Source organism: Hetaerina americana, unplaced genomic scaffold (assembly GCF_022747635.1).
Source record: "Hetaerina americana unplaced genomic scaffold, ioHetAmer1.1.p SCAF_1, whole genome shotgun sequence".
NCBI classification, from domain to species: Eukaryota; Metazoa; Arthropoda; class Insecta; order Odonata; family Calopterygidae; genus Hetaerina; species Hetaerina americana.
In genome coordinates, this window is record NW_027286069.1 from 51,892,355 (window position 1) to 51,911,820 (window position 19,466).

A 19,466-nucleotide genomic window follows, 5' to 3' on the forward strand; every position below is an offset into this window, starting at 1 on the left:
CTATTCCTACTCAATAATGACATAAAGTTGCGTTGTGATTGGTGGTCTACCTACGCACCGAGAACACGGTACTGAGCTCTCTGCCTCAGTTCGTCACGTTTGTATGGAAATAAAGGAGTTGTCGAAATAACCAATCCTCCCCATCTGCTCAAATAAAATCCTACATAAATTTAAGTTACAAAATAGGGATTTTGGGACGTCCTTAAAAATTAAATTGCAAAATTCATAATTCACGCATTATACTCCACCAAATCAAGGTTGCTCCTAAGTACGGCTGAGCTTATAACAATACGGACCCTTGACGGTTTTGCTTCCTGTGGCAACTCCTTGAGATATTAGATAATTATTGCATATTATTGATTATCTATTTGTATTATAGGTAGGCTTCCACCGATAATGTTTGTCTTTTTACCAAAGGAAACTGAGAGAGAAAATTCGCAAAATTACTCAAATATTTTTCCTTTGCTTCATTATAAAGGCTCAGAAGCAAATATGGAAAATATTTCCGATGGGAATGATCCTTAATTAATGAAAATAAACAGTTTCCGACGTAGATTTTCCGAAAATTCATAATTTCTCTAGAACTAGGTTTATATTTATGCATAATTACTTCTATTCGAATGATTAATGCATGATAATATTCCCGTTATCTCTTCTCAGACCGCTTTTATAATCTAGAAGACGATGCTGATTGGCCGACGGTGTTGATGGATTGCTATGGAGTGTCTTCTTGTCTTCTGTAATGGCGTCAAGGAGGGCTCTGGGGCACATCTTTGCACGTCCTGTGGAAATCGTAGTGTGCACTGGTGAACTCGAGTGATGCTCATCGGCCTGTACCCTGGGGACTACTGTCGCATTGGGTCACTGACCTGAAAGGACATCGAGAAAATGGTGAGTCTTGTTCCTTTATGGCTCACGACATCCTAGGGACTTCGTCTCCGTGGCGGTAGGATAAATGCGCGGCAAGAAAATTAGATGTGGGTTCCAACACCAGTGTTTAAGCATTCATTGGAAGCCTTGTCTAAACTTTTCCATCTAGTAGTAAGATATTTCAGTGGCTAGATAAACTTCGCCTGGGCATGACTTACCTGTCAGACTTTCCTTAGAATGTTCTGGGAATCATCCTAAGAAGTTTTACTTCTAGGACTTATAATTTTGTTATACCGCGTCCCGAACGAACGAGATAGTTTCATTGATAAATAAGCTTTTCTATTAGTTTCCCACATGAAGTTTGGAAATAGTTTTTTTCATCTTGCCTTGGGATTTCGCTATAATTATTTACAGGCATGGAGGGAATGGGAGAGTGTACATTTTCTAAGAGATGACGAATTGAAATGTCACATACCTTTCAGAGCCCTTAAAAGTTATTAATTAGATTACGCATTCTTAAATCCGCACTCATTCAATACTTTATTTTTAATGGCATCCCCGAGAGAGGGCGGTTGATATACGCGTATTCAAAAGAAAAATTGGATTTCAGAGAGAGTTTTGAAAGAAATCAAAGCGCTCTCGGCTTTCAGCCGTTTGAATTTCCTTAATTGCCATTTCGCGATCATACTTCCTGGAGCAAGCATTTGCCTTTCCTTCGAAATAAAATAATTTAGTAATTTCCGGGAACTGATCGATAGAGACCATTCCTGGTTATTTGAACATATGAAATTCGATGAGATAAAAAAATATTGCCTTCTTAGATATTCCTTGGATTTTTGTTTAACACTTACGCAAAGGCATCGATTTTTCTTTACTTTTTTACAATAAAACTGATACAGATGAATTTTTTTATCTCACGGAAACAGTCACACGGGTATCACATCGCAAATGTTCATTCATGCGAGGACCTAAGAGATAATGAGCGCTAACGTTAATTTTAAGTTTCACTGGCGCAGAATAGATTGGCATTGAGCGGCACGAGAGAAGCTATTGTTTTTAACGTTGGTTTTATTTGTCCTTTGAACTTTCAAATGTAAACATTCAGTGTCGCATTATCTTCAGGGTGTTTATACTCACACTGCCGGAGGTAGCTTAACAAGGAAAAAGTGTCATACGAAGTAAAAGCTCGACTATTCGAAATGGTAAACCGAAAACTAATTTCAAAAGGTAAAACATGAATTATATTGCCATTCGATAAATTTAATTTCAATTCGATTTTTAAGTAATTTTTGTGCAGACTCTGGATTTGAATTTTTTTTAACTATCTCGAATATGAATCATAAAAATTGGCATTGAACCAAAAATAATATTTATTATTTGCAAGTCTATGTCATTACCAATGGTCCAATGTTTTTCATTCAACGCTTTTTATTCCATTATATAGATAATGAGTAGCAAGAAGCCTCGAATTTTCTCAGAATCCAATATCTTTTTTTTTTCTTTTCCGCATCCATTTCCTTTCTTCTGTGACGTACAAACCCCCACTAATCCCTCTTAATACACTGCAAGGACTTATCTGATTTTACCCTGTACGTGAAAGGAGAAATATCCTTTCTTTCACCAAATATGAGACTAATATTCTGTGATTTAGCATAATATTTATTCATCGGAAATTTGAGATTTGCCTTATATCCACAGAGAAACTGATTGTCACCTACCGGCAAGAGAGCAAAGTTGTTTCGTTATTACTAAAGACGGTTCAATCATTAGATGCAATTTTTTAACTGTCTTGTTACACTCTACCTTTGACTTAGAGGTGCCAAGTTTTCATAATCTCAGGAACTGGAATTTGTGGAAGATGGCCTTCCCTCAAAGATTGAAATGTTAGTCAAATATCGCGAAGATTATATCTTAGAAGTTCTGGGAGCATTAAAGGAGTGAAGCAAGTTGTAAATGCTATTATTAAAAAAGACTTTGATGGCAACAGTTATTTCTACAAATGTGAAAATTATTATCAGGGTGATTACAATTAAATTCGTAAATTGATGAGACTGAAATGAATATTTTTTCCCCGGACGCCTATGGTGTTCAGTGTGCTTCATGGGACCCGGCACGCTAAGTCTTATAACTTGTCGTCAGGTTCTTCGGGGGACGGAAGCAAAAGAGTTGCCGACCCATGCCCGAGGCGAGACTTGAAGCCGAAAAACTTTTAGAAAGCGGACGAATGTGTTACTCACCTCTCCAACTCGGACGGCAAATATTAACATCAATGCTATTAATAATGATAAAATAAGAAATGATGATATACAACATTTACACGCACGTAAACTGCATCATGTTATCTCCTATGAATATATTAAAAAAATTTAAAAAACACCCTTTTCTTCTTGACAAGTTTTTGGAATCTCTTTATATTTTTGGACACAGTGGCGTCATATTTGGCCTCAAAGAAAACGACGCCCAGTTATTCTGCGCTTGTGTGTACATAGGCCGATCTAATTTTCTGTGATTATGAAAACGCTCGTGAAGGTTATCTATGTGACGCCTCACTTTTCCGATGAATTTTAAGGTATGGGCGCATTGGACTCCACCTAAGTACTTATCGGACAGATGAAGTTTAAAATTCCAGTATGTAGTAGGGGTAAAGAAAATACGGCGCGCTACAAGGAAAAGAAAAACCAGACGGATTGGTTACACTTAGATAGATACTGGATTTATTAGGAGTCATAATATCACGATCCCACGAGGTATACCGCTTGCTAAATTTGAGTATCAAGTGAAAAGGAATATTCGGAGATCTATTACGAATGAAAAGGAGTAAGCATCAGAATAGGAATGGAATGCCGATGGTGAGTTTTGGGACTGAGGTAAGTTACTCATTTACCATTGGCAATTAAGGAATGTGGCTCATATATGCAGTAATTTTGTGCATGAGTTAATCATTTGTTTTCATTAAAAATAATACATGCATTACGCTTCATGGCTAAATAATAGGAGATCAAAGAACCTGAGTAAAGCTTAGTTCTTTTTTGCACCTTAATTTGGTTCTCGATAATTGCCTGGACCGAAGCAAAGAGCAATTTTAGTTATGAAGCACCATTAATTACTAAGGTTAACGGATACATTATCTCGTTTTGTGATACTGCAAAATAATATTCCCCAGATTTCTGCAACTGATTTAGTATTATTTAATATGTTTGTGGATATCAGAGTGCTGGATATCGATATTTTAGCGGAGTAGACGCTAAAAATAATATTTTCCTTCCTGATTATGTTCCGGATTATCATCCTCATGGAACAATGCCATTCGCAATAATTTATAATTCCTGCCGTCATCATTATGACCTATGTATCGTCCCATGGGGGAAATTACACGTCATATGTGAAATACATGGTGTTGTTTGTGAGCCCGGAACTCACTAAATGGGATTCGCATGAGACATGCATCCCCACACCATTTTTTCATGGTTGACACACACACTGCACCGTAAGATTAATGATAGAATGTTAATGTTAGCGTTGACAATGACAGTTATAATGCTAATGAATAATGAGAACAAATAAACGTGAACACCGAAACGAAACTGGACGACGAAAAAGGGGGCCAGAATATGTTGGTTAGAGAAATTCTCATCTAGAAATGAGAGCAAAAGGCAAATGCCGTGTGAGTAATCAAACTGAAATACTAGATGTTATCACGACGATGCCCGGACACCGGAGCTTTTGTCGAGAGCGAGCGTGAGAGGCAAAGGGCGTCAGCCAATGAAACTTGCCTGCGGGCGTGAGGACGGTCGTAAATAACATTTTTAGGTTGTTATCGATACAAATTTATTTAGCATTAATTACGTTAATTTGTTGATAAAAAAGAACGATAAGGAGACATAATTTGCAATTCATTTTCCCCGTTACCATTGAATTTAGATTTGAGGACTTCCACTTGGACGCCGACGATGTGACTATTTATTTTTAGCTGTAAGCTGTTTTTGAGTGTTACTTAACGTACGATTTGAAAATAGGGATACAACTGTATGAAAAATTGGTTTTCTCTTTACATTGGATTTATTTATGATGTTGTAGTCATTATGCTAATTTATTTTTAACTATTGTGTTCCTACTGCTCTATATAAATCTGCTCTTTGGAGGGTTTGTCGCATTTTACCTGCTGTAAGTGAGAAACAAGGAAGGTCGTTATTTTTTAACGATTGAATCCGTTCTATCGTATTTCATTTTCCCTGTATTCTAGCACCACAGAATTTCATACAAGTTTTTGTTCACGTAAGCGCAAAGGATATCTATCATCAATGAACACGACTTTTCATGGGTTCACGGGTTAAAGTTTTCCGACGTTGCACAGTGATCGTGGATGTTTAATCCCACTATGGTGTCGTCACTTGGAACACTAGTTTCTGACGCGAATGAGTCTGTTGAACTCACAGAGTCACCACAACCATCAGATATAATGCGTTCGCCAGTACCTTGTTTGCTTGAGAGCACTTCGAATACCTTATTCTCTTTCCATCCTGCAGGTTCTCTCCCAAAAATAAGTTAAAATAGCTCATCGACTCTTTCGACGGAAAAGGCTTTACCCCCTAATAATTTGTGCCTCAGGGACAAACTGCTTTATTTGAATTCTATTGGAATTTGATGCATTAGTATTCTTAAAAGAAAACTAACTATTCCTCTGAAAGGATTAATTACAATTCCAATCATTAGCTCTCCTGGAATTTTACACTTTTCCGAATGATACACACATTGAAAAATTTTGCAATGCAGTGCTTCATGACTGCACATCCTATTTGATGTTCTTATTTCTCTCTCTCTCTCTTTTGTCATCAAGTTACCATTGCCTTTACAGTTCTCCTCTACACTGATGCTTTTTCACTCTCTTTCCCTCTTCCTTTCTTTGCAATCTCATTGATTCAGTCTGCACAAAATTAGCACAACGCTGCTGTGAGTTGATGATCTTTTCTTACCGTCCACACGACCTGTGGACGCACATACCTTGCTATATGGGGTGACCAAAATCTCAAATCACCACCTTTGAAATATAGCTTTCATTATTTTCGAATTTGTTGAAAATCCTGCCTTAACTTCTTAGCCATATTTTAGTCTCCTTGCTTCCTCGCCGCCCTATTATTTGTGTTATTCTTTTCATTATTTTCATCGAGATTTTTTCCATGCTCTTCGATTGCAGACATTTTGTTTATGGTACTTTGTAAAAAGAATATAGCATATACACCTGGGCACTTTTTTACCCTGCAGATATGTGCCAAAATGTTTAGTGCACTCCCAGGAAAAGTTTTCAGCCAGTGAAAAACTTTTAAAATTTACTCTACGCAAAATTTTGCTGCTGTTTATTCCGCATTAATGAATAAATATTTCTCGAACATTTCCCGAGCGAAAGCAAAGGACGCATTGAGAGAATATCTGTCCTCTTCTTCCGGCATTCTTAACGTAACAAGTTATTCTCAAATGAGCGTCGTGGTTGTCTATTATTATTATTATTATATATCATTTCAGTAGCTATTAATAGTTTTGAATTGTACTTACAGCGCTTTGGCTACCAAACTAACGTTCTCAGGTTCATATTTCGGTTGATAGCTATAAATATGGAAATTAGTACCTCATTAGTGCGATTTTATGCTAATGCTTTTAAGTTTACATAATTAGGAATGAGCCTATCCTCCTATCCCTCACCTATCCACACAAGCCATCAGATCGTGTGCAGTGGTAAGAATGATTATGCTTATTACGTAATTTTACTTCTTTCATAAATGACCATTTCAAAATAAGGCAAAATTTCATATACATTGAAAATAATCCCTCATTTTCCTCCTGAGAGGATTAGCTTTGGTCTTAGTCAAAGGGTTATTGAGTTTGCTAGACACTCATGCCAAAAGAGGGCCTCAAAACCTTTGGATTTGGGTTGCTCGTTACATACACCTACACACAGACACCTGGCTGATAACTTCAATATTATGCCAAATCGAATTGAAATAATTGTTTTACTAGAAATTATTGCAATTGAAGTGAAATTCTATAACTCGAAAGCGAGAACGATAAATTAGATTTCTTAAATAATTATGAAAGATAAATAAAAAATCTTGTTTGTGTATTACTAAAAGGTAATACAATCGTAGAACAGATGATGAAGATAAAACAGGATATGATCTTTGGTTTCTTTATCGTAACTATAAAGAAAATTTTCTACCCACTTTTTCAACGGCGGCATACTTTATTGTGAAATAACTATGGTGCAAGCCATAGAAAGCATTATAAATATCATCGTAATCTTCTTCTTTAAGAATGTAAAATGAATGAGCATTGACATAAACAATAATTACTCCAAACGTTTTAGAGTGTGATGTAATTTTTATAACATTTTCGAATTCGGTGTAAAGAGTAATCTGGGAGATTCAGAATTTGACGAATGCATTAAGCCTGTGAAGAGGAAGTATCTGTATATTCACTTTCAGCAATTGTCAAATATCGCATGTGCGGCTGAGATTAAACGAGTGGATGCATATTAGGTGGCATGGTGGAACATTACGTAAAATACGCAGCTACGCTAAAAAGTTCCTATTTTTAGATCAGAATGACTCTGGAAATACTTTGCCAAAGCCTTTCAATAATAATGATTACTATAAAACACCTTTATTGTTACGAGGCCGCTAACCTAAAAACTAAGACGGTGTAAACTACAGTTCTCATACACACGCGTTCACCAGATAGCCCACGAGACATGCCCTTAGCCCCGCCATAATACAGACACGGGTGCAAGATTTAGCAATTCTTATCCAAAATAAATTCGCAGTCAACACCATCTGTTATTTAGAAGATTGGCTGTTGCATAGGCGTAAATAATCGACTTCTCATCGATTGGTTAGAAGTCACATTAGGTATAAAAATTAATATGAGGGAATCCATTTTGCATTTCAAGAGGGAATAAAAAGCAGGCAGCAGGGTCTAGCCAAATGGCGGTTTGCTCATCATAAATAGCGTGGATTCTCCGGTTGCCTTCTTTCCTAACAAGTCATATTATCTTTTTACCAGAACATGACCCTACCGCTGTCGAACAGTGCTATTATGATCCCTTATCGTTCGTGGAAAAAATTACATCTTAAATCTATCTGTTCTACACTTAATCTCTCTAATTTTATTAACATTATATCTCCCACCGTAGTACGATGGGGGTAATAATAGGTTTTCAACATCACTTTTAAAGAGACTCCCTTCCAATTTATGCCAGAGCTTCAATCTGTAAATTGACCTGGGCTCCGTGAGTGATTCCCAGCCTAGCTGCTCTAATATTTTGGATACGCTACTAAGTTTATCATGACAACATTTTACAAATCTAGTTCGTCTACGCTGAGCACGACCCAATTCGGCAATCAATCCAACTTCGTGAGGATCCTTTAAGTACTTAAAGAAACAGTATTACTGTGAAATGATTTTAAATAGTCTAATGTCCAAATTCAAATGCATGCTCGCAACTCCACGGTTCCGTAGTCATTGTTAAAATACCGTAGAATTACTTCCAAACTAAATCCTATCCTCATATCTATGCATATCGATTTTAATTAAAGTGTATAGTCGCAAATCGTGACCTCGCACCTGATCCCTTCGAACCAAAATCCAAAGGACGACCCCTCACTGCCGCACCCCAGGAGTCTTTATGCAACGTTGTCATTTTGACTCGGAAACATATACGTATATTGCTGCTGGTACTTTGTACATATATCCTTTCGAAACTTAAAAACCCAACTGATCCGCGTCACCTGGCACGCGGAATATATGTGGCCAATTTTACGAGTTACGGCTGTGTGTTCAATTGTGAATGATCGATGGATCAGGGGTAAGAACTGCTCGCTCATGATATTCGAGTCGGTTCTGCTCGATGCATCACATCAGCATCGAGAGAGGAAATGTTTCATGGTGCCCGTCATTCAACTGCTCTCAATAAATGCGCCACGGCACTAAATTAGAATGAGGATCCCAGCGTCAAAAAATCCCCTGCTAGAACCAGTGGCGGACAGTGGGTGAGACTCAAATTTACATCTACACAATATTCCGGAAGCCGCCACAAGAGCGTGTGGTAGGGGGTGTTCGGTCACCACCCGTAAACTAGAATAAAACCACATGCAAAAAAAATCATGCTAACTCTGCACAAATATTAGTTTATTCATGCACTCGAAAAACATTAATCATACGAGAGAAAGTACTTACATGTCACAATATTCAGTAACAGGATACGTACATTCAAATCATGCTGTAGAACTATTAAAAAGATGGGTCTATTAAATAAAAAGAATAACATGAAGGAAGAAAAGTGCAAGATATCAACAAATATATGCACCACCAATTTTAATTATCTCATAAGCGATTGCTGTCATGTCTATTATTATCTCTAATGGCTCGAGGAAAAAGCGACATTTTAAATCTATCCGTTTAACTATAAATCTCCCTGATTTTACCTTGGTGATCTGATCTACCAGAGTAAGTGGGAGCCTGTAATATGTCCTTAACATCCTCAGATGAGTAACCTGCCTCAAATTCACGCATTGAATTTAACCTGTATTTAAGCCAACGGTCAACTAGTGGCTCCCATCCTAATTCTTCCAATAGTGTAGTGCCACTGCTACCTTGTTCATAAGAACTTTTAACCAACCTAGTTGCTCTGCGTTGCACTCGATCTAGTTCCAAAATTAAGCCTACTGCATGAGGATCCCTTACTCTTGCAGCATACTCAAGGCGGGGCCTAAGTAACGTGAAATAACAAAGCTCCTTGACCCTTTCATTACAACTCCCAAGTATTCTTTCTATGGATCCTAACTTTTTATTAGCTATTCCACAAATTATTTTCCCCTGGACATATCTGTAGTTATCGTTACACACAAGTAATTTACCGATTCCACGTGTGTCTTGTTGGATCCCTGTATAGTGTAAGTGTATCCTGGTGGGGTATTTTCCTCCGAAAATTTATCGAGAAACATTTATTCAAACGTAATTCTAGCTCCCATGTCCCGCACCACTTTTGAATTGCATTCAGGCCGTTTGGTAATGATAGTCTATCTACATGACTAGATATTTTCCTATTCCGTACATCACGGCATCGTCAGCAAAAAGACGAAGTTTACTGGAAACCCGATGTTATTAATGTATAAAAGGAACAATAGCGGATCAATAATACTTCCTTGTGGGACACTCGATGTTATCCTTTCTGTGTCCGATGATACCATTTCTATCACGGCCCTTTGCTCGCGGCCTGTAAAAACTTATTAATCCAATCTATTACACATTTATCAATTCCATAGCTTCCCAACTTTTGGAGCAACTATTTATGAGGGATTTTGTTGAATGCTTCTTTAAAATCTAGAAATAAAGCATCGACCTGAACGATATTTTCTCCTGGGACCAAAATATCATGAACGAAAAATGCCCGTTGGATCTCGCACAAGATCTACCATTTCGGAAACCGTGTTGGTTTTTTGAAATTAAATTCTGAGAATCGAGATATTTCATGATTGAACTAACAGTTATGTGCCCTAAAATTTTGCATGAGATGGATATGGGAGAGATTGGTCGGTACTTACTCGGATCTTCTCTGTTGCCTTTTATATGGATACTGCCGGATCATTAGGGATTCATAAAATATTATTTCCAGGAAAGGAGCTATTTCTGAGGCCATCGCATTGCAAACACGAGCAGGAATTTGATCAGGGCCTGGCGATTTGTTTGGACTGATGTCTTTAAGTCGGCTTTCGGTTCCAAGAGAAGATATTGTAATTTCAGGCATGGGTTCAAGGAAGCGATCGGGTTTGAGCTTGTCAATCGCATTATTCCTATCTCGACTGTGAAAGGCGCACGCAAATGAAATCCATCTCTGTTCTGCGAAAATCGGAATTTGAAACCAGGAAAAAAAGAGCGAGGATAGGACTGGCAGTTTGCGTTGCAGAGAGGAGAAAGACCTGGCGTCGTAACTAGCCTATTCTTGAAGAAAAAAAATTAGTTTGAGGATCCATAGCTTAACCACCATGCCAATGAAGGCATTACAGTATTTGATTCGAGGTATTTGTTCTACCGGGGCCAATTAAGGATTTGAATCATCGAAGGAGGAGGGCCACAGTGGTTCAGCGAATCTCTGTAGAAACTGCCAGTATATGAATCTCCAAATCCTTGACGTCAAAATAATACCTACACAAGCTAATTGAAATAAGTGCATTCGAAACGAGGTAGTGACATCTAATTTCGATTGCCTTTTTAGCGCGATCGAATTGATTTCACTAGATAATCCACAGCATAGTTTACGGGGGAAATGCTACCCTCTGATCGACCCCTATAACCTTTCCTCCGCATCCATCCACCTCGATGGAGGAAAACATTCGGAGGATAAATTCCTCTTGAGAAAGGAAAATTCCTGTTCGATCCTAACTCCTCTCTCCGTTTCAGTTCATCAAGCCCCTTGCACTCGTTTTAATACTTCGCGCACATGTTCCGTCACTCCTCCTTGTCGAGTAAATTTTTCTCTCCGCCCACCTTTTCGGGTTCATTACTTCCTGCACCACCGCGCCTTTTCACACCGCGTCTCGCATTTCCCAGGCCCATTTTTCTCCACTCTCTTTTATTTGGGGGGGGGGGGGGGGGTGGTTGAGGGCGTGGAGGAGGTAGGCAAGAGAATGAGAGAACACCGCTTGCACGGGAATATCGCGCCGCAGATGTCGGAAATTTCTCTCCGGAACTCCTCCCACTGCCTTCCCTCACCCCGCCCTTATTCATCCCTGGGGCGTTCTTAAAACAGCTTCCGTTGTGCATGCATTTATTCCACGCTCTATCGTAGACAGCGGCTGGGGCTGCTTGACGGGGGAAGGTCGGGATTGCCGACCGGAGGTAAGGCCGAAGGTAGGAGTGGGCTCAGGCGATACTCGGATTGGATCCACCGAGTCCAGCCTTATAATCTCTGTATCGCAACTCTCATTGCATTGCCATCTAAGAGGATTCACATCGCAGTCGTCGAGAAACATTTCATTTGTATAATCGCTAATTGTTGCATAACCATGGCGGGGTTAGACGGCATTTCCATTCGCCACCGTCTCGTCAATTTATTTTTATTTATTTATGTATGTACCCTGCAAGCCACCACTATGGTGTGTGGCAGTGGGTGAATATGAACACAACAGAATAATTTTTACCCTAACCTGACTCTACCGCGGTTGGATAATATTATTATGATCCCTTATCGTTCGTGGCAAAAATTGCATCTTTAAACTATCTGTTCTACACTTAATCTCTCTAATTTTATTGACATGATATCTCCTACCGTAATACGATGGGGGTAATAGTACATTTTCGACATCACTACTAAAGAGACCTCCTTCCAATTTATGCAAGAGCTTCAAATTGTAATGTAACCTTCGCTTCGTGAGTGATTCCCAGCCTAGCAGCTCTAATATTTTGGATATGCCACTGAGTTTATCATACCAAGGTTTTACAAATCTAGCTCTTCTACGTTGCACGCAATCCAATTCGGTAATCAATCCAACTTCGTGAGGATCCCGTGTATATGCAGCATATTCTAAATGGGGCCTAACCAGCGAAACAATTTTTCTCTTTGACTTTTTCATCACATTTACCTAGGACTCTTTCAATAAATCCTAATTTTTTATTAGCTTGTCCACATATTCCCTAAATGTGTTTTACCCGGGAGATATCGGGATTTAGGGTAACACATTGGTATTTAATTGAGTCTACGCATTCCATTTTGATGTCCCCAATGCAGTAGGCTTTCGGGAGGGAATTGCTCTTTTTCCAAAAATGTATCACTGCGCAATTTTTTAAGTTTGATTCTAACAACCAAGTGTTTTACCAATTTTATTTGGACAATAGAGATACGCATGTAATATATGTACTTTTTCGATGTTGCTCATTGCATTAAATCTTTTCTGGTCCTTAGTATGTCTAGAAACGTTATATGGCGGAAATCTTAAGGAATCCTAGTTTGACATTGCCACATCATGACAAAAAATCGTACAAATATTGCGTGTATATGTGGACAGAGGGAAATATCTCATGGCTCCAAAGCCGTAATGGTCACGCATTTCAGCATCTCCCGAGACATTTTCGGTAACTTTTCAGACCAATCAATTTCACGCGCTAAATGAGACGTTAAAAAAGATGCCAGCGCCCGAAAATGTCAGAATTTTCCTTTTTATTATGTCCTTTCCGTCTGGCGCTAAATTTTGGAATATATCTCCCCAGAATCGGTGGCCCTGTGGATGGGCGTAAATGTGCAGAGAACCGGGTAGTGGCTTGATGGGCGCCACAGGAGCGCCGGATTTCTTTAATCGCGTCGCCCGGCCCCCCGCTGCCGCCCACATAATGCTCTCGAAAACTTTCACGCTCCCACAAGTTCCAGCATGTCAGTAATCTCGAACGTGTAGCTTGGTGTGAATATTCGCTATATATTTAGGAAAAAGGGAACAAGGGGCAATAAAGAAGGAGAGAAAATAGTCTTTTCTTGGGCAATCTGCGTATCCCCTCAGTTTTGATTTACGATTATCACCGTCCGTGTTTTATATCGTATTTTCTGAGGTAAAATTATTCTCTCCCCGAGTGCCGGGAGTGCTTTTCGTAGGTTTAAACGCCCGATCCGTTAGCAGGGTGTTTGTACCTACGAAAATTATTTTAATGGTAATGAATTTTTCGTTGTTTATATGTATCCCTTTTTTATTAAAACATCCCCAAATATTAATCTGCTTTAGCATTTCAAAAATAAGCAAATGTATTGTTCAATTATTGTTTTATTCTACGGAATAGGAAACGATATATGTGGAGAATGATAGAATGGCACAACTATTGTCTCTATATCCAGACATTGATGGGCGATAAACATTGTGATTTAGAGTAATTACGGACTTTTACGTTGCTTCCTGAAATGAATTACAAGAAAAAAGGGTAATTTTCGAGTCGATGCTGGAAATCACAATTTTTATCCATTCTGATATTCTTCATGAAGACGTCGTAGTCGGCTGATTACACTATTCGAGTATTTCCCGGCCATCTCTTTAATTTTTGTGTTGGACAAAAGAAAATAGTTAAAGATTATTACATCAAAACTAGGATTTGAACTGCGTTACAGAATTAAGAAATTATTTCCAATACATTTGATCTATCGCAGAGGAAATGGACACGGCTATACTGATCATAGCATATGTGCGAGTCTGAAACCCAAAAGATCCCTTTAAACCCAAAATATCTCCTTATCTCTTTTTTCTGGAAATATTAATTTTTCAATTTTTTTTCTCTCCAAACTCTTGCAAAGATAAATCGACGCTGGCGCAAATACACCTAAATATATATATATATATATATATATCCCCCACTGTTCTACATATACGTACTTACTGCAACTCGCGTACTTGTCCTTTTTAGAATTCGTCAGCAAGGATTTCTTCCATCCTGCTTTGTAATTTATCCTTAAGAGATTAGTATCAACTGTAGTCGGTGATATTTATAAAAAAATTGAAATTATAAACTAATTTTTTTAGCACGATTAATATTGCTTGCTTTAACATTTCTTGGTTTTTGTTATTTCTATGAATTTTACCTTTTTAGGATAATTTCTATTGCTCCATGAACCCATGACTTTCTAAGAAGCCTATGAATCCAAATATAGAACGCTTTAATTCAGCCTGTTGTTTTTGCTTTAAGAGCCCCATCCCCAAGCCATTCAATGCACGGTAAACGGAACGTACTCTTATACACTATTTGTGCATCATTTTCAAACTTTGGTAGAGTTTAGATGTAAGCTTTCTTTACAGAATAATTATATCATATGATTGCATATTGATTAATCTAAGTGTTTGAATTTCGATATTTAGCTTGTATATAGCGTTTAACTCCTTAGTATCCGAGATAATTTGCGAATGGTGGCGCGCATGAATGCTTGTCCAGGTAGATAAGTTAAAATCCTGATTGTGTCGACTGTCGAAGATTTGACTGATTCAAGCAGTAATATGTTCATGTATGAAGCGTCGAAATTGGCAATGTTATTTCCCTTAAATCATGCCAAGGTGTTTGTTTTCCTTCACATTGACTGATTTAATTGTCGGCATACAACCAAATAGCACACATTTTCGGGTTTTAAATTAATTTACTAGACTTTATCGATATTGATTCTTTCAGCTTCCCCTGTACATATACAATAATTAGGATGCTTTTAAAATATATTGCAATAGTTGAGGAAATCCCTACGGGTTGTGATCAGGTATAGGCTGTTTGTCATTTTGTTTATTTAGCGTTTAACCGACCGCCCTCTAGAGTTTCTCTAATTATGGAGTTCGGGCCCTTATTATTGAGCCGTAGACTTCAGGACGACGAACGGAAGAATTCTTGGAATATTCTCCTCGAGAAAAACTGTTCCACTGACGCCTACCTCGGAACGCTCCACCGACTCAACTTCTCAGCAGCTCTCCTCATAATTTCTCTCCTCTCTGCCACCGGTGGGCCAATACCAAGAAGTTTATCCTTTTTCCCTGTTTTCCTCCTTTTCCTGGAACGTCTCTAATACATTGCCTAAGAATTATATTTGACGGAGAAAAGAGTCTCTCCTCATTTTCCTTCGTCCAAATATATGTTCATCTTATGTACATTTCATTTCGTCTTATGTTCGGCGAAGGGCCTATTCCAACGAATTCGCCTCGAGCATAAGCTTAGGTCAATGCTCTCAAGCAAATAAAAAGTGTAACGAACGAAAGGGATGAAAGAGTTGGGGGACTTTGATTACGACTGTATTTCCTAGGACGAGAGCAGATAACCCCGCGAGAGCGTGTGATGACGTAGCTACGACGGCCTTAAGTCGGCGATTGTTCGTAATGCAAGAAAGTTATCATTACCTGGCTCTACTGAAGTGATTTCCCAATTCATTTCACCATAAAATAATGTGCGAGTATTATTCAGATCCATTTGTTAGTCAAGCTTGCTGGATCAGGAAGCCTTACGTATGTCTGGAGGGTAACGCCTCCCTCAAATTACTCAGAAGTCGCTCCGTCTCCATAGTTACTCAGCCCTGATTGCAATACAAGGTTTTCAGAAGTTACCAATCATTTGGCAAAGTCGGGTTTTAGCAGACGATTTCATGTTCCTCTTGCCCTAAAGTCTAACTTGTTTCACTTTGGTAATGGTAGAAGTGTCAAGAATACGGTACGTGGGGCAGTGTGCGTACTTGAAATGGGAACGGCTTACGTGGCTGTGCATATAGTAGGTTGGGAAAGTATACCATGAAAATGCTTCCGGCACACAAAAAATTTAACGACTCGTTTTATTTATCAAAATGTATAATTTAATCAAATTCGAGTAAATATTAGGATGTGCGTTATATAGCCTCAGAAAATTTTCATAATTGGTAAATTTTGCGTCGGAATCTTGTTTAAAGTAATGATATTCCAACCTCTTTTCCTTGATGTAAGTACGGAACTATAATTTGAAATGCTAGATTACTTCATATAATTACTGCCGACAGGGTGTATTTCATATATTTCGAGGAGCATTTCGTATTTTGTAATACGGGCGCACATAAAATAAATCGTAATTCAAATTTAATGATCATAAATGGAAGAGATATGTCATAAAGAATACTGTTTACGCAATCATTTCACATGGTATGGTAAATTCTCAACTTAAGAATTGAAGGAAAGACTTCAGAGCGGTTTAACACAATTTATTATCTTACAATACCCATTAGGTGTAATTAATTTTATCGAAAAATCTTAAATAAAGATCTCTACGGTGAAATTTCCATTTTATACTCATGATTGTTCCAGGTATATTCGAATGCACGAGCGTAAGATGTTGATAAATATGTCCCACATACTGTCTTTTGGGAATTTTTTAAAAAAATATGTTCGATACAATCGCTTAATATGGAAATAAAAAACCCTGCGTTTTGAACATCTCAACAAAAAGTTAAGTGGATTTTTGTAAACGCATGTTTTACACCTAGTATTTGCAGTGTTGCTCGAAAATATTTGAAAAAAAACATAAAAAAATTATTCTATTTTTTACTTCATTTTTCATATTTAAGGAAATTTAATTCCTTAAATTCAGCAGTATTCTAAATGCGAAATTTTTAATGCGCTAGTTTTTGAATCGCTAGATTTGCCGCTTCTGGCTTTTATGGAAATGATTTGATGTATATTTATCAATGGCGTAGGATCACATTGTAAGTAAACGTTTTGAAATAGGCAAATGTTTGTGAGAATAAAAATACCAAACGTTGTATACAATGAGCCTTTCCCTCATCACGGTCACAAGCGTTCAAGTTAGATACGCCAGTCGTGAGGTTTAAGCTGAACTTTCATTAAAACTTTCAGAAGTCCATTGCGGGTCTTATTCCTTTGCTTATTTTGATTTTTTTGTTGCTCTGCATGGATCTAGCATCACTAATGTCCGACGGTTCGATCCGGTGAGTGATAAATTTGAAACCAAGAGCCTGATTGACGTGGTAAGAGAGGTGACGGAGGAGTCGGCGTTCATGGAGTTCACCGAGTAAGAAAATTAAATCAAAGGAAAAATGTTATCCTTCAGTGTTATGCTTTCATCTCTTTCTCTTAATAAAAATGGCATTATAAGCATTTCAAGGGGGACTAAATTAGTGAGTGGGACAACCACAGCAATGGAAAAACTAAATAAATTACTAAATCTACGTCTGGATTACTGCATTAATACTTTTGTTTTGAAAGACCTCCTGAATTCATTCCACCTTACGGTAAAAAGCACGTATGAATTAAAAATAATTATCCACAGAGAACCGAATAGAATAAATGAAAACTATATTCTTAGGGAAGACTCACTACCTTAGTGAAGTGTATCATCCATCCTTTACTCGTCGAGGCTGTAATACGATTAATATTATGAAAACCCCGTTGCTCATTGTTGCGATCACCACAGTGAGCTCTCCGATACTTTTACATGGGATGCGTAAGCGCTCTGAACATAAAATATTAGTCGCTGTATCGTTAAATTTTCGGTGATGATCTACCGTTTCGCTTACGACATACTGTCTTGATTTTCGACTCTGTGCGTGTTTTACGCTCGAGTACTTACCTCAATAGCGAGGACGCTTTGTGTTCGACATAATGAAGGGAAGGATCACGGGATGAGTCGGGGAAACCCGTGAAAATTCCACCGCTCGGTCGTCCCGTTAAATCTATGGAGATCGCCCCGCTGCTTTTCATTTCTCGATGGCGAGGTGTCGCATCCCTGGGACTTACTACCACCAACCCCGCCCACGCCCGTTTCATATACACTCCTCGAATAAAGAGGAGGAACTCCCCGGGGACATCTCTCTGTTGTAGATGCCCCGATATATATACACTTTCGGATGGGAAATAAATAATGCATGCGAGTTGGATATGCAGAGTGGGGGTGTGTGTTAAGGGAAAAAATGAAATGTGCCAAGCGAGTCGAGCCACGGTTTCGTGTCTGATTTATCATCCGAAGATCTTACTTGGATTGACTATGCGGAAGAATTTGCTCCCTATGATGCCTATGCAGAGAGGCAGACAGATATTCGCAGGAGGAGGGAGGGAGAAGTGGAAGGAGGTATAGAGAGTGAGAGAGCAGCGCGACTGTGAAAGGAAAAAAATCTGTTCTTTGTTCACGTTTTCGGGAAAGGGTCGTGTTAGCTTTCCAGAAATACACATGGACCTATGTATGCCTGTTGGAGCGAAGGGCGAAAGAATATTCCGTTCGCCGAGGGTGAAGCTAAGGCATTATGAGCCAGGAAGCGTGGCGCCACAGAGAAAAGCACGGTGGGAACATAACCTGAACCCGAAAAATAATCTTTTTTTTAGCAGTCCTCCTGCTCCAGAAATATTGCATTGCCTGTCCTAAAATTTCAAAAAAGTTGAGACTCCGAGAAAAGCATCTCTGAATCTGAAATTCGTCGCGTAACATACGCGTGATATTTTTAATACCTCCCTGTCCCATCAAACGAAACCAACGCAAAGGCTAGAGGTTGTCGGTGGAATATGTGGTATGACTGTGAGCGAAATCGGTTCTACTGTTTTAATGTAAATTAGTAGCACCAATTATACGAATAAATAAGGGAGTAACAAGCATTGTTTAAAGCTTTTCATCCTGTCATCTAGTTTTTCCTTGCATGAAGAAGTATCATCCAGTGCTTGTATTTCGAGTTTTCATCTAATAATTAATTATATCAGAATCGATTGAGAGTTCGCGTTTTGAGATATGTTATTTTCTACCTTCCAAGTTGTCTATTGTACGTCAGTTAAAGTTTCTTATGCAATATATCGTTATCGTTATCAATTATGGAGACTTTAGTTTGCCGATGCATCATGATCGATTTTTAATTGTACTGCTAATTGTTCATAAAAACTTGTACATACCACTTATTTTGTACAAAGTTGATTGATATGCCAGAAAACCTTTTCTGGGTTCTGGTAACTGTTTATTAATACATGCTATATTCTCTATAAATGATATATGCTATGTCTTTACTCTTTAAACTTAATAGTTTCAGGCTTAACTGGGTGGGATTCCTTCATGATGGGGGTAGAGAAACAATTTTGTAGGTGGAA